The 14,678-nt window shown below is 41.7% G+C and overlaps 1 protein-coding gene across 1 annotated transcript in view; it reads left to right on the forward strand.

Annotated features, from left to right (window-relative positions):
- Positions 1-296, forward strand: part of LOC105517854 (chromosome unknown open reading frame, human C2orf73) — a 52,727-nt gene extending 52,431 nt beyond the window's left edge. Inside the window, exon 8 of the mRNA XM_011950582.1 lies at positions 64-296. The gene's annotated coding sequence lies outside the window, so the exon portion shown is untranslated. The remainder of the gene's footprint in view (positions 1-63) is intronic.
- The last annotated feature ends 14,382 nt before the right edge of the window (positions 297-14,678 follow it).

Here is a 14,678-nt window from a genome sequence, read left to right on the forward strand (position 1 = left end):
TTATATACAGGCTTAGCTACAAATCATTCCATACAGTATTTTACTCAAACTGTTTTTTCCTAGTTTTGCCTTAAAGTGAATGAAGCTCTAGAAAGCCAAAGGACAGAAGGAGACAGGACCTCTGAGTCATCTGGAGGAGTGGTACCCTAGAAAGCCATCCCTATCATGCTAAATCACAAATTTGGGACTTGCTTGCTATAGTAGTTAGTGCTACTAATTCTGTGTAATATACTCTCCTTTTTACTTCTCATAGCATTTATTGTTCTCTACCATATATAATTATTTGCATAAATATATTTTTTCATTTTAGTCTATTAGTTGCTTTAAAAAACAAAAAAAAAGAAAAACAAACTACATTGCCATGGTTTGACTGTGTCCTCCAGAAGCATGTGTTGGAAACTTAATTGCCATTGTAACAGTATTAAGAGGTGGGATCTCTTAGAGGTGAGTAGGCCATGAGGGCTCTGCCTGCATGAATGGATTAATGCTGTTATTTCAGGAGTGAGTTTCTTAAAAAAGGACAAGGTAGGCCCCCTTCACACTCTCTCTGTTGCACACTCTCTTGGCCGTCTGCCCTCTGACATGGGATGACACAGCAAGAAAGCCCTTCCCAGGTGCAACCCCTCCATCTTGGACTTCTCAGCTTCTAGAACTGTGAGCCAAATATATTTCATTTCTTTATAAATTACCCAGTCTTTGGTATTCTGTTACAGCAGCACAAACTGGACTAAAACACGAAATGAGAAATTACAAGATGCTTGGTGGTATGTGCTTTGCCAATATATCTCAATTAATTCTTGCAATAACCCTCTACAGTAAATACTATTATTACTCTGATTTTTCAGATGTGAAATGAGCCTGGGAGAGGTAAAGTGACTTGCTCATAGCCCAGAAGAGGCCAAGCTGACAAATCTGATGATTCCTGAAGTCACGTCCTTAGCCACACTCTGACACACTCCCTCCCAGTTAGCCCTGCATCTCACATGGTGCCTAACAAAGTGTCTTACACACAGTTGTTGGTTAATTTGTGCCAGTGACTGCATGAATAAGTGAATGAAGAAATAGCAATATGTTAAAAGGGGAAATGTCATAAAAGTTCACAAAGAATCAAAAAATCCTGTTGCTCTCAAATATTTTTTCCTCATACAAATGGCCCTTTTTACTTGTATGTCTCTGAACTTTAGGGTGCCAGTGGCTAGAACACATAAAGAGATTCATTCACTGGATGGAAAGCATGCTTAGAGAATACTAAGAAATTCTTCATAATGTCTACTTTTAGATCAAGAGCCTCAAGTGTTCAGGACATCAAACAAATTTAGAACTTTTCTGAAAAGCCGATTCATTAAGGAAAGCTGCTGAAATCCACAGGCACCTTTTAAGGAGAGGACAGGGACATAGTGATGGGTGCCATTTCACTAGAAACCTGTGTCCATTCACAACCAGGCTGGGGAGACTCACAGCATGACAAAGCCTTAATTGTTCTTGCCAGAACAAGATGGTAATGGAGTGAAAGAGTGGGTGCCCTGTGTACCGAGGAAAAAAGGCAGTAAATGAGTCCCTGGCAGCACCGCAGCAGGTCAACCTTAACAAAGATGGGGACGGTACTCTCTGCCAGAAAACCAGTCTCAGCAAACTTGCTGAGTTAAAACTATCAGATTTAAGCTAAAAACAGCTATATTTCCAAAATATGCAGCCTGTGCACCATGGAAAAGGAAGACTATCCCTACCTGGGGAGTAGGTAAGTAATAAATAGTCTCACACTCTTTTAAGGAAAGCAATGTCCCAGGCTTCCTTTCTGATTTGCTCAGAATTGGCATTAGCCTCAAGTTATCACCCTGTCTCCACTTCAGGTTCACATTTATGTCTGTTCCAATTCTCTCCAAAGAAAGCTTCAACTTTCCTTACTATAAACTTTTTTTTCTGAAATGAAAAATATTGTACTTCAACATTTAACTTTGGGGACTGAAGCAGAAGGAAGGAGACATTTGTTTCCCATGCTTATTTTATTTTATTTTTTTGACAGGGTCTTGCTTTGTTGCCTAGGCTGGAGTGCAGTGATGCAAACATAGCTCACTGTAGCCTTGACCTCCTGGGTTCAAGCAATCCTCCTGCCTCAGCCTCCTGTGTAGCTGGGACCACAGGCGTGGGCCCCCATGACTGGCTAACTTTTTTATTTTTATTTTTGGTAGACATAGGGTTTCACCATATTGCTCAGACAGGTCTTGAACTCCTGGGCTCAACTGCCTCGGCCTCCCTAAGTGCTGGGATTACAGGTGTGAGCCACCATGCCTGGCTAATTTTACTTTTTTAATGTTAGAGGAGTTCATCAAGGTGATGGTTATGACCACTTGGATCTCTGGGTTTTTTTTTTTTTTTCTATTATTGTTCCAAATAAGTTAAATATTTTTTAAAACTTTTGTTAACTATGACTCTCCACCCCCAAATAACAGTTATTTTTCCCATAAACAAAACCCTTACTTCTCAGAGGAAAGTCCACTCTGTGTGTGTTCCTTGGGCTAGAACATTATAGAACACCTTCACAAAACAAGAAAAGACCCTAGATTATTAGGGTTTTTTAAATTTTAGTATCGCTTAAAGTGGCATAATCATGTAGTATTATTTTAAATAAATCACTGATTTCCAACTGAGGGTGACTGTCCCCCAGATGACATTTGGCAATGTCTAAAAACATTTTTGGTTCTCACCACTGATCCGGGTAGAGGAGGGTCGTGCCTAGTGGATAGAGGCCAGGGAGCCTGCTGCTAAGTATCCTACAGTGCATAGGACAGTCCCCACAACAAAGAATTACCTGGCCCGGAATATCAGTGGTGCCCAGGTTGAGAAACTTTGACATAGGTATATTGACTCTATTATAGAATATACAGAAAAAGTTCACACTAACGTTATGCTCAATAAGATGTTGGCAGGAGCGATCATTTCTTCATTGGTTGGATGACATACCAAGTGTGAGGTTGAAAATGGCCAGATTTGGGGGCACAAGTTTGTGCCCTTTCTTCCTATGCGTGCAAGGCACTTGATAAATACTGTGAAATAGAATTGAATCAATCCTTGATCCTTTTTTCCTTCATCTAATAAATATTTGTTGAATCTCTGCTATGCTATCAGATACATAAGGTTTTGGGATTTTGTTGTTTTGTTTTCATAGCTCACTGCACACTTGAACTCCTGGGCTCAAGCAATCCTCCTGCCTTTACCTCCTGAATAAGTGGAACTACAGGCCTGTATCACAATGCCTGGCTATTTTTTGGCAGGGGTAGGGGGGTATTATTTTTAGTAGAGACAGAGTCTTGCTATGTTCAGCCCAGGCTGGTCTTGAATGTCTGAACCCAAGCAATCCTCCTGCCTCAGCCTCCCAAAGTGCTGGGATTACAAGTGTGAGCCATGGCAATGGCTAAACGCAGCTTTTAAGAGAGCTGGCGCCTCAACCACGAGCACGCCTGTTCTTAATCAGAAAGAAAAGGACCCAGGCCATTTCTAAATACTGCAATCAATATTTTGGTCAGGATATGTCTCTGAAGAACTAAAATAAAATGAGAATGAAACTGAAATGTTAAGGTACCTTTTATACTAAATGTGCATAAAATTAATTTCCAGTATGGCCGATTTTGTCATGCTGTAATTATAAACAAATTTCTACCCCTTTGGGAAAGCCAAGGCCTAAAAGGGCACCAATTCAGGGGACTTATTGAAGCTAAATAAGCCAAGCAAGTTAGATTTTAGGCTTGGGACATGGGTGGGAGGGCTTCTGGTACTTTCACTTTATAATATAATGTCTAACTTGTCCCCGCCCTAACCTGTTTTCTCAGGACAGGAGGTGCTCTGGGACTTCCCTTCACATCTAAAATAGCCGGAAGGATGTGAGTGTGTGGTCCCAGGGGCTGGACTTGCCTCATCACTCGGAAAGGATTCACTGGGAAAGTTCCCAAACTACCCCTCCCTGAGCAGTCATGAATCCACACTTCGCCCCATCAAAGTAGGCCTCATGAAAATATTTTCCCTCAAACTGAAAAAAACCACAGCAGGATGAATTCTCTCAGAAGTTATAATAGTTGTAGCATTATGGATCCATGAACAATTGAATTCTTTGAATTCATGCCTAAGAACACAAAAGAAGCCCCTGCACTTTTTTCACAAGTCTCTGTGGAATTTCCCATTTCAATGAAAGCAAGTTACACTTATTTTTTATTTAGCAACAGTACCATTTCCAACCACCAATGTAACCACTTAATAGAGTTTTGTTTATGATTTAGCAAGATGTTTTTTTCTAATAACAAAAAAATGCAGCTACAAAGCACTAAGCTCAGAAAAATACATTTGCAAAAACATATTGCAAATGTAACTCTCTTGTGTTTTAGTTGCCTTTAAGGAACGTCTTAGTTGGAAGAGCAGCATTGTCACCAACTACTGTGCCAAAACCAAAGCTGGTTCAGGACTGGCTGGACCCACCGAGCTGAGGTCAGGGCAGATGCAGCCCATCCCCCGTGCTGGGCAGGAGTCTGTGGAGTATTCTGCGTCTGTCTATCCCGGTTGTGAGTGCTCCCAGTTGGCCCTGCCAGCCACTCCTAACAGTCTTAGCTTGGAGCCCACCTCCAGTCCTAGAGGTGCCCAAAGCCCTAGTCAGGCTCCAGACCCTACAGTCTGTCTCAAGGTTTGAGGTGCTCTGGTCTGACCCAGAAATAGCCCAGACCCTTTGGAGCCGTGGGAGTAGTTGCAGGGTCCAGGACCCATCAAACAGTCCCGATCAATCCACTAGCTACTCACATCCAAGGGCTTTGACTAGAACCAGAAAAATTACAGGAATGCAGCAAACCAACTGCCTGGATGCACTCAGCCCTGGGTCAGTCACAATAGGTGTTCAGAACCCCTGGTTCTATGTAATCAATCAAAGACAGACATCTTCCACTAAGAACTGAAACCTCGGCAGGCTCACTGGCCTTAAATCACGCCTGTGTCACTCTGGAGCTATGGAATGAGTTAAACCTCAGCATGCTCCTTGACGTTAACTCATTCCAGTTTCTCAAATGAGAACAAAGAAAACATCAGAAGGTATCCATCAACAGTGGAATAGTCTCCCCACACTTGGCTAAGCATTGTATCCTCACTCGTAACTCAGAATTGCCCTTCGCTTACAGGTTTAATGCAAATCATTTGTTCGGTTAAATGATGGCACACATATTTGGTTTTTTATTTATAACGTACTGGGTTTACTGTAGGGGAGGCAGGGTCTGCAGTTCTTTATAAATACTAATGCATCTATATGTGTATTTATGTGTATATTTATAAAGGTACATATAGTATGTACATTTACAACAAAATGTACACATCAAGGGTGTGCATACATTCAAATAAAACACTTTAGATTTTTTGTGACTGAATTTATTTTGTAGTATTTTTAATTGCTGAATATGTGCCCATTTTAAGAAAGTAAACAAAGTTGTATAAAGAAAAAGTGAATAATTCTTGTTGTCCCCTGTCAAGTTCATCCTCCTGAGGTCACAGTAATGCTTTCTAGTGTTTACCAATGTGCAGGATAAGCCTTCTGAAAGGCGTTTTTTTTTTTTTAAGTTTTAAAAAGAGGCCAGGCACAGTGGCTCACGCCTGTAATCCCAGCACTTTGGGAGGCCGAGACGGGCCGAGCACGAGGTCAGGAGATAGAGACCATCATGGCTAACACGGTGAAACTCCGTCTCTACTAAAAATACAAAAAATTACCCAGACGTGGTGGCGGGGGCCTGTAGTCCCGGCTACTCTGGAGGCTGAGGCAGGAGAATGGCGTGAACCCGGGAGGCGGAGCTTGCAGTGAGCCGAGATCACGCCACTGCACTCCAGCCTGGGCGACAGAGCGAGACTCCGTCTCAAAAGAAAATAAAAAATAAAAAATAAATAAAAAATAAAGTTTTAAAAAGAAAAAGTGTCAAAGCAAACTGCATACAACACGCTAAAAAAAAAAAAAAAACCATTATTTCAAGTAAAAAGAGAAACAAAGTGGGACACAAGATAAAAGATTCATTTCCTCAACATGGAAAAGGGGTAAATAGCATGGCTGCCGTAGAATTTTTACATTAAGGCAGTTGAGGAAGGAATGAAGAACTGCAAATCAGTGTAGACCTGGGAGGATGGCAGACATATTTTAGGACTTTCAGAATTGATTGGCGAGTTTTCATTGTTATCTAGACATAGCAAGCACCTAGGAGGTCCTTTCAACAGACATTTCCTCTCAGGAATTTTTAGTCCATGCCCTTTTGAAATGTGACTAATGACCTTCTGCTCATATCTCGTCCCTCTTTCCTGGAGAAAGGAATTAGGTATACTAAAGGGAATTCTGGAAACGGTTTGTCCACTAAAACCCAGCATCTTCCGAGAGACTGTGTTCTCCCCTGTGATGCGTGCAGGCAACATTTTGCTCAACCTTCAAGAAGGCTTCAAAGCTGAGGGAAGCTCACAGGTGCACTGGAGAATCGATCTAGAGTGGCCAAGGAGTCCCCTGTGGGACCTAATGTAGCACAACAGAGAGAAGATTCTGCATGGAGGGCTGCACTCCAAAATCGAGAAGGGAGCAATGAGGACTAAAAAATACTCTAAACCCTGCAGGGTCACCACTGTAGCCCTCAGAATAAAGTGAAGGCTTCGGACTCCAGGGACCACCTTCCAGCTGTAAAAATGTTGTGGACTGAGCATCTCTGTCTTCCACAGAGACCAAAACAAAGATCAAATAATCAAGAGGTATAAAGGGGGAACAGAGAACTCCCTAGCTTGTTGACCTTAACTTAGAATATGATTTGGAAGTTTTGTTGTATCACATGGTAATCAGTCTCTTGGCCTTTTAAAAATACATGTGTTAACAGTTATCTCATATCTGAACAGAGCTCTCTTAACCTCTCCCCATAGCTAATTAATGATTCTTAAAGAGGGCAGATGTCTTGACTTAAACTTGTGTTGGAAATCATATTGGGACATGATTAAGATGGTGTTTGTCTAAGGTGGTGATTTGACACTCTAGTTGCACATTAGAATCACTAGGAGAGTTTTGTAACACTGATACCTGGAATCCATCCTCAGACATTCTGATCTGATTGTTGTGAGTTAGGGGCAGGCTACCCATATCAGTTTTAAAAGTCCCCAGGTGATTTGAATATGCAGGCACCCGTGAGAAACACAGGTCTAAGTGATTCAGGCTCATTGGGATCCTAATCCCTTTCTAAATAACCACCCTTTCAACAACACAAGCAACGCTTTATTACAAGCCTGGATTCCATATCTCACTGTAGCACTGTGATGAGTCAGGCTGGACCTAATGAATGCCTTTGCATGCACCTAAAGAGCCAAAAACAACTGAAGGGCTAACTCTTCCTCTCCATCCCCAAGTCCAAACCCACGCCTCTGTTCTTCACCATCCCACCAAGAGGAACAGTCACACCTGTCAGCAGGAAGCAGAACGAACACCAAAGAAACCAGAGAATCACTCTTGAGGCCTGGAGGAATGCTGGCCTGGGCCTCTCCCAGGTCGACAGAGAGAAGGATGTGGAAAGGGAAGAGGGATGCTGATCCTCAAGGAGGCTCCTTCTCGACCTGTTTTGCTTAATCCTGGAAGAAGAAAAATGTGAAGGCACAGCTGGGGCTTCCCTGAGGAACCTGAACTCTCTAAGTTCCTGAAGGAAGAAAGAATGAGGTTGAGGGCAGTGGTGAATAGAAGGGCAGCCTAAGCCTTCTCCAAAGAGGGCAACGCCTCCGACCTCTCAGTCCTCTGGCTGAATCGACAGTCAGCAGATGCCCCTGAGCAAGCAGGGGATGGGGAGACATGGAGACCCCAGCTCTGAGGCACACTGAACTGAAGTCGAACTCAGCATGGCTGCAGACACATAGGAACACGGGGCAGCATACAACCTGAAGGAGATTCTGATACACACCCATACTCAAAAGACAAAACATTGGAACTAGAAAACAAGAATGTTCTGAAGCCAGAGGAGCAGGCCCATGAACTGGTACCAGGGTCACCCTGGGGAACGACACTGGGAAACCAAGAGATGGTACTGGCAATACACGAAGGTCCAGGAGATGTGGGCCCGGACCTCAGAGGGGTGGGGAACTGTAATCAGAAACACACAAAACTAGAACCCTCAAAGAGGTGCCCTTCTAAAGGGCTTAGGAAAACGACTTGCTCTGTCAGAAAAGCAACAAGGAAGCTTACCATCTGACTGGGACACTAATTGGAAAAAAAAAAATCAAGACTACAAACAAAAAGTCCCTACTAAGAAATCAAAACCACAAGTTTATGGGGGGTCTGAGGTCCAGATTATGTCATTTTGTATAAGAATCCCAAGCCAAAGAATAAAGGTAGAAAACCAGATTTGGAGCAACTAAACTCCTATTCCACAGAAACAAATGCAAAACCATCCCAAAGTGACATTTCCACAACTCAGGAAGCACAAACATTTCAAATACGATAATGAACACCTGCTAGAAATGGCTCACAGTAAAAATGTATAAACCACACAGGGTAATGAACTGTAACAAGGGAAAGTCAGGAGAGACAATAAATGGGAGAAATCATACTGTCAGAACAGTAGGTAATAAACTAACCTTAAAGAGATTACATGGCTGGGTGCAGTGGCTCACATTTGTAATCCCAGTACTTTGGGAGGCCAAGACAGGAGGATCACTAGAACCCAGCAGTTCGAGACCAGCCTGGGCAACATATCAAGACCCTGTCTACAAAAATTTTAAAATTAGATGGGTGTGGTGGTGTGTGCCTATAGTCCTAGCTACTTGGGAGATGGAGGTGGGAGAATCACTTCAGCCTAGGAGTTTGGGATTACAGTGAGCTATGATCGCACCACTGAACTCCAGCCATGATGACAGAGGGATACCCTGTCTCTAAGAGAGAGAGAGAGAAACAGAAATATTACATATATTTTAAATGATTAAAAAGTTTCTTTTAAAGGAATAGATCCTAGGAAAGAAGACAAAATGAGCAAAGAAAAAGGCATTTTTGAAAGTGAACCAATGAGAAATAAATATTGACAATGAAATTAAGAGTTTAATGAACTGGTAACAGAAAATGCAACCTAACAGAAGAGAAAAATTCTTGATTCAGGAGATAGAGGCAAAGAAATTTTCTAAACTGCAACCCAGGGAAGCTGGGAGATGTGAGAATAGAATGAAAAAGTGTGGCATACATAATGGCAATTCTAGGAAGAGAGAATGGAGAAAATGGAGAACATCAAACAGAAGGGATGGTAACTGTGAATCTCACAGGATTACAGAAAGACATGAGTACTAAGATTCAAGAAGCATAACGAGCAGTATAAATAAAAATAAATCTACCCCTAGAAATACTGTAATGAAGTAGCAAAGTGCCAAGGACAAAAAGAAAATCTTAAACCAGCCAGAAGGAAAATATGGATTACTCAAATTGAGTTACATTTAGACTTGTAAGCAAATGTTCAAAGCAGTACTACTCATAATAGCCAAAAACCTGAGACAATACAAATGTCCATCAACTCTTGAATGGATAAATAAAATCTGGTATATCCATAAATAGAATACCATTCAGCATAAAAAGGAATCAGTGATAACATGTTATAACATATGAACTTCATAATTACTAAGCGAAAGACTACATATTGTATGACTCTATTTATATGACGTTTCTAGGAAAGACAAATTTCTATCCACAGATTGCCTGGGGCTAGGAGAGGAAGCTAAGATTGACAGCAAATGGTCATGAACTTTTTGGGATGATGAAAATGCTTTAAAACTACACTGTGGTGATGGTTGCAACATGAATAGCTTTACCAAAAAAAAAAAAAATCAAACTGTACACTTATAATAGGTGAATTGTATGGCATATTAATGATAGCTCAATAAACCTGTTAAACAAATCAACAATGACAACAACAAAATGTACAGGGCCCAGATGATTGTATAAGTTGGGTTTTGCCAAACCTTTAAGGTCAGATAACCCTGATCCGATACAAAATTTTCCAGGAATTAGAAAAGAGCAAGGGTTCCCATCATTTAAGAAGCTAATATGAGATTCAGATCTAAGCATTCCAACTCCAAGTGTAGACTCTCCACTATACAACTGCCTCTATCTCTGTGTCTAAGAGTTTTGTTTTGTTTTGTTTTGTTTTTTGAGACAGAGTCTCACTCTGTCACCCAGGCTGGAGTGCAGTGGCGCAATCTCGGCTCACTGCAACCTCCGCCTCTCAGGTTCAAGCAATTCTGCTGCTTCAGCCTCTTGAGTAACTGGGACTACAGGTACACAGAACCAGGCCTGGCTAGTTTTCTGTGTTTTTAGTAGAGACAAGGTTTCACCATGCTGGCCAGGTTGATCTTGAACTCCTGACCTCAGGTGATCTGCCCACCTCGGCCTCTCAAAGTGCTGGGATTACAAGCATGAGTCACCACTCCCGGCCTGAAGGGGTTCTTAAACAAGACAGAAAATGTACCAAACATAAAGGAAAAAATGGATTTTTGACTACATTAGAATGTAAAGTTATTATATGACAAAAGACACCATATATAAAGTGAAAAGCCAAAGCTTAAGATATTTGCAACTCATATTTTCAACCAAGAAAATATTAGTATCCCAAAACAGAAGGAAATACTACCAAAGAAAAATGCAGCAACCCAACGAAAAAAATGAGCAAAAGGTATATACTGTCAGTTAATAGAAGAGCAGCCTCTAAAGACCAATAAACAAATGAAAAAATTCTCTAGTTGTTGTATTAGTCCATTTCACACTGCTATAAAGAAATACCCGCGACTGGGTAATTTACTTTAAAAAAAAAAAAAGAGGTTTAATTGACTCACAGTTCCACACGGCTGGGGAGGCCTCAGGAAACTTACAATTACGATGGAAAGGGAAATAAACATCTTCACAAGGCAGCAGGAGAAGAGAAAACGAAGGGTGGAAGAGCCCCTTATAAAACCTTCAAATCTCGTGAAAACTCACTCACTATGGTGAGAACAGCACAGGGACGCCTCCCCCACAATCCAATCACCTCCCTCCCTCCACACGTGGGGATTACAATGTGAGATGAGATTCAGGTGGGGACACAGAGACGCACCATATCACTAGTAATCAGGACACGCCAATAATAATCACAAATGAGATACCATTTCACACTCACCTAAATAACTAAAATCTGAAAGTCTGATAATACCACATTAGCGAGGATGTGGAACAACAGGAACTCTGATACATGACAGGGTGTGTGCATTTGCACAGCCACTTAGAGCAATTTTGCATTATCTGTTCACATGGAAGATGCTCATACCCTTCAAGGAAACAACTTCACCTTCAGTTCTATGCTGCTCAGACAGGTACAGAATGAGATACACGTAATTCTTTGTAATGTGAATAGGTTAGAAGGTTGATGTTCATCACTGGTAGAACACATAATTGTGGTTTCATCATTACATAATGAAATATGATATCTCAGTTAAAATGAATAAATGCCTACATATTTCAACACAGATTAATGTATTCAAAAATGTAAAGTTGAATAGAAAAGAGCAAGTTACAAAAAGTCATTTTCAGTATATCTTTTATGTAAAAGAGCCAAACACACAAACGATATCATATTTATTCATGAATAAATATGTAGAAAAAGTATAAAAACATGGGCAGGAAAAATGTATATCAATGATAAGAAGTTATTACCTCTGTAGAGAAGTAACATCTGAGATGAGAATGGGCAGGCATTTCAACTGTAACTAAAATGTTTTTATTCCTTTTTTGTTTGTTTGTTTTTTAATCAAACCAAATGTGGCCAAATGTTAACAGTTTTAAGACTTGTGTATAGGTAAATGTATGCTGTTATACTTTCATCTGTATTATATATTTGAAGTATTTAATAATTAACTTTCTGGGCCAGGTGGAGTGGCTCACACCTGTAATTCCAGCACTTTGGGAGGCCGAGGTGGGTGGATCACTTGAGATCAGGAGTTTGAGACCAGCCTGACCAACACGGTGAAACCCTGTCTCTACTAAAAATACAAAAATTAGCTGGGTGTAGTGGCGTGTGCCTGTAGTCCCGGCTACTCAGGAGGCTGAGGCAGGAGAACTGCTTGAACCAGGGAGTGGGAAGTTGCCGTGAGCCGAGATCGCACCACTGCACTCCAGCCTGGCAACAGAGTGTGACTCTATCTTAAATAAATAAATAAAATAACTTTCTGAAAACTTTCTAAGGAGGAAAAAAAAAAAGCAGCCTTGAGCATCTCCTCTCTTTTCCTTTAATTCTGAGATAGCAAAGCAGCTGAGACGCTGGTGGCCAGGATCCACTTACTGATGGGAGCAGAGCCGTCAGGGATCCCAGGTGCTGTGTCCCACAGCCACCACATTAGGCTCTAATACACATCAACGTCCATTCAGTAACTTCTCTTTGGAATGTGGGCGAGATTAAGTCTAACTTCCACGGTGAACACGCGAAACCTGGAGTCAAGAAATCTTTGCTTACACAATTGGTGTTTTACATGGGATAGCTGTTTGAGTCGTGTCTAACCTACATCTGATGTATTGCAAATGCCCTGGCCCCTTTAAAAGGACAGGTTATGACTCATTCACGAGCAAGCTGAGAGGAAATTGGAAGCAGCTGGGGAACCTGTAGTGCGGGGCCTCTGCTGGGCGAGGAAACCGAGGTTAAAGAGAGTTAGGGCTTGTGCCAAATCTGCAGCTTTCCCATACTAGAGCCAGGGCCCTGGTTTCTTGACTCCCTGTGCAGGGCTGCCCATGTATTTCTTTTTATGGATAGACCGAAACATACTCAGGGAAGAGAACTAGAAAAAGGTTTTATCCAATTCTTTTTCTCTCTGTGCTGTTATTGTGTCTCTACATTAAAAATTTACAGAAACCGTGGCCGGGTGCGGTGGCTCACACCTGTAATCCCAGCACTTTGGGAGGCTGAGGTGGGTGGATCACCTGAGATCAGGAGTTCAAGACCAGTCTGGCCATCATAGTGAAACCCTGCCTTTACTAAAAATACAAAAATTAGCCAGGCATGGTGGCGCATGCCTGTGGTTCCAGTTATCCAGAAGGCCGAGGCAGGAGAATCGCTGGAACCGGGGAGGTAGAGGTTGCAGTGAGCTGAGATCTCGCCACTGCACTCCAGCCTGGGTGACAGAACAAGATACCATCTCAATAAATAAATAAATAAATAAAATTTACAGAAACTATGTAATGATACATCTCTGGTAACCAGTTTATTTAAAGAAACTCAATTTCTAGAAGGAAATAACAGAAAAGGGCTAAATATATAGGTTCTTAATCACTACTTTCATCCGTGTTTTGTCAAATCATCATTTCCATCCCTTAGTGTCATTTTACACAGATTTGCTAACTCTCAGGTCACTTTTAGTTGTTAAAATTGGTCTAATCTCATAAGGTATTCAAAGCTCTTCTCTCCTTCCCCAGCATGTTTGGATTGTATGTGAGCATGTATATATGTGTGTAAATACATGAGCTCTGAAATACCATCTCAGGGCCTAGATCTACTTTGGGGGGCTGTGAAAGGGATAGGAAACTTAAGAGATGTGCTTTGTGGCTGGAGGTCTTCTGTTGGTGATGGGGGTCACCAGTATCACACTGGTGTCTTGTGAGTCTCTCTGAAACTAGAGGCCTCTATTAATTTTAGGCCACCAAGAAGCCATACAGTGTCTGGGCCTATTAAAAACCGGTACCCCCAAGGGCAACTTCTGGGATGCCAGAAATGTTTTATACCTTGTCCTGCTCTCCCCAAGACATCCATAGTAAAGCTCCTCAAGGCCAGGGAACCACAGAGAGCAGACTGTTGGAGAACCTATGCTAAACACGTGTGGATTTACAGGGCTCAGTTGCTATCCAAGCATACACAGGCACCAGGATGCCTTCCCTGATTCAGTGTAGTCTGTGTTAAGGCCTTGTTTTGCCCCGAGATGAATCTGTTCTGCTCTATTAAACTAAGGACTGGCCAATGAATCCCAATGAATAATTGATCAGTAACTACATCAACATTCTTTTCAGTGGTGAGCTAGGGAAAGAGAGAAAAGGAGCAATGAGCCTCACCCATCTGGATTGTAATATCTAACGGTGAAAGAAGCAGCATTCAAAGCCTTTATTCACAGAGCTATTTTGTTCTGTTTGTTTGGTTGTAGGGAGGAAGGAAGAGTGGAGGGGAAGGAAGACATGCCTATTCTAATCAAAGACTTTTTTTATTTTGAAAAAACAGAGGGTCACCAAGAAGTTACCTCTGGAACCAGGGTAGTCTCCTCATCTGACCATGTCCACTCCTCGCAGCTTTACCTGTCCATCTATACTCACTTTTATTAAGCCTTTGGGTGGTGGTTCTGTCTCAGGCTGACCTGCATTGTACAATGGCTCCTACTCACCAAGGTAGCTGTGAGCATTGTACCCCCAAGAGGAAGCTGTCCTTAAAGAGATCATCATTCATGCCAAATGGTAGGTTTGCTTGGCTCTTTGGACCTTGTCAGGGACCTTCCATTTCATATGAAATTTGCTACACCCTAATCTCATTCAGTTCAGAAACTCTAGGCAGTTAAGGCTCCATTCATCAGGGACTCTTATGAAATTCTGTTTTCAGTGTCAAATATCTCTGGGTAGTAATTGATTTAAATTGTATAGATTTTGGAATAATTCATGGAATACTTTGATTAAG

Source organism: Colobus angolensis, unplaced genomic scaffold, assembly GCF_000951035.1.
Source record: "Colobus angolensis palliatus isolate OR3802 unplaced genomic scaffold, Cang.pa_1.0 Scaffold309, whole genome shotgun sequence".
Lineage (NCBI taxonomy): Eukaryota > Metazoa > Chordata > Mammalia > Primates > Cercopithecidae > Colobus > Colobus angolensis.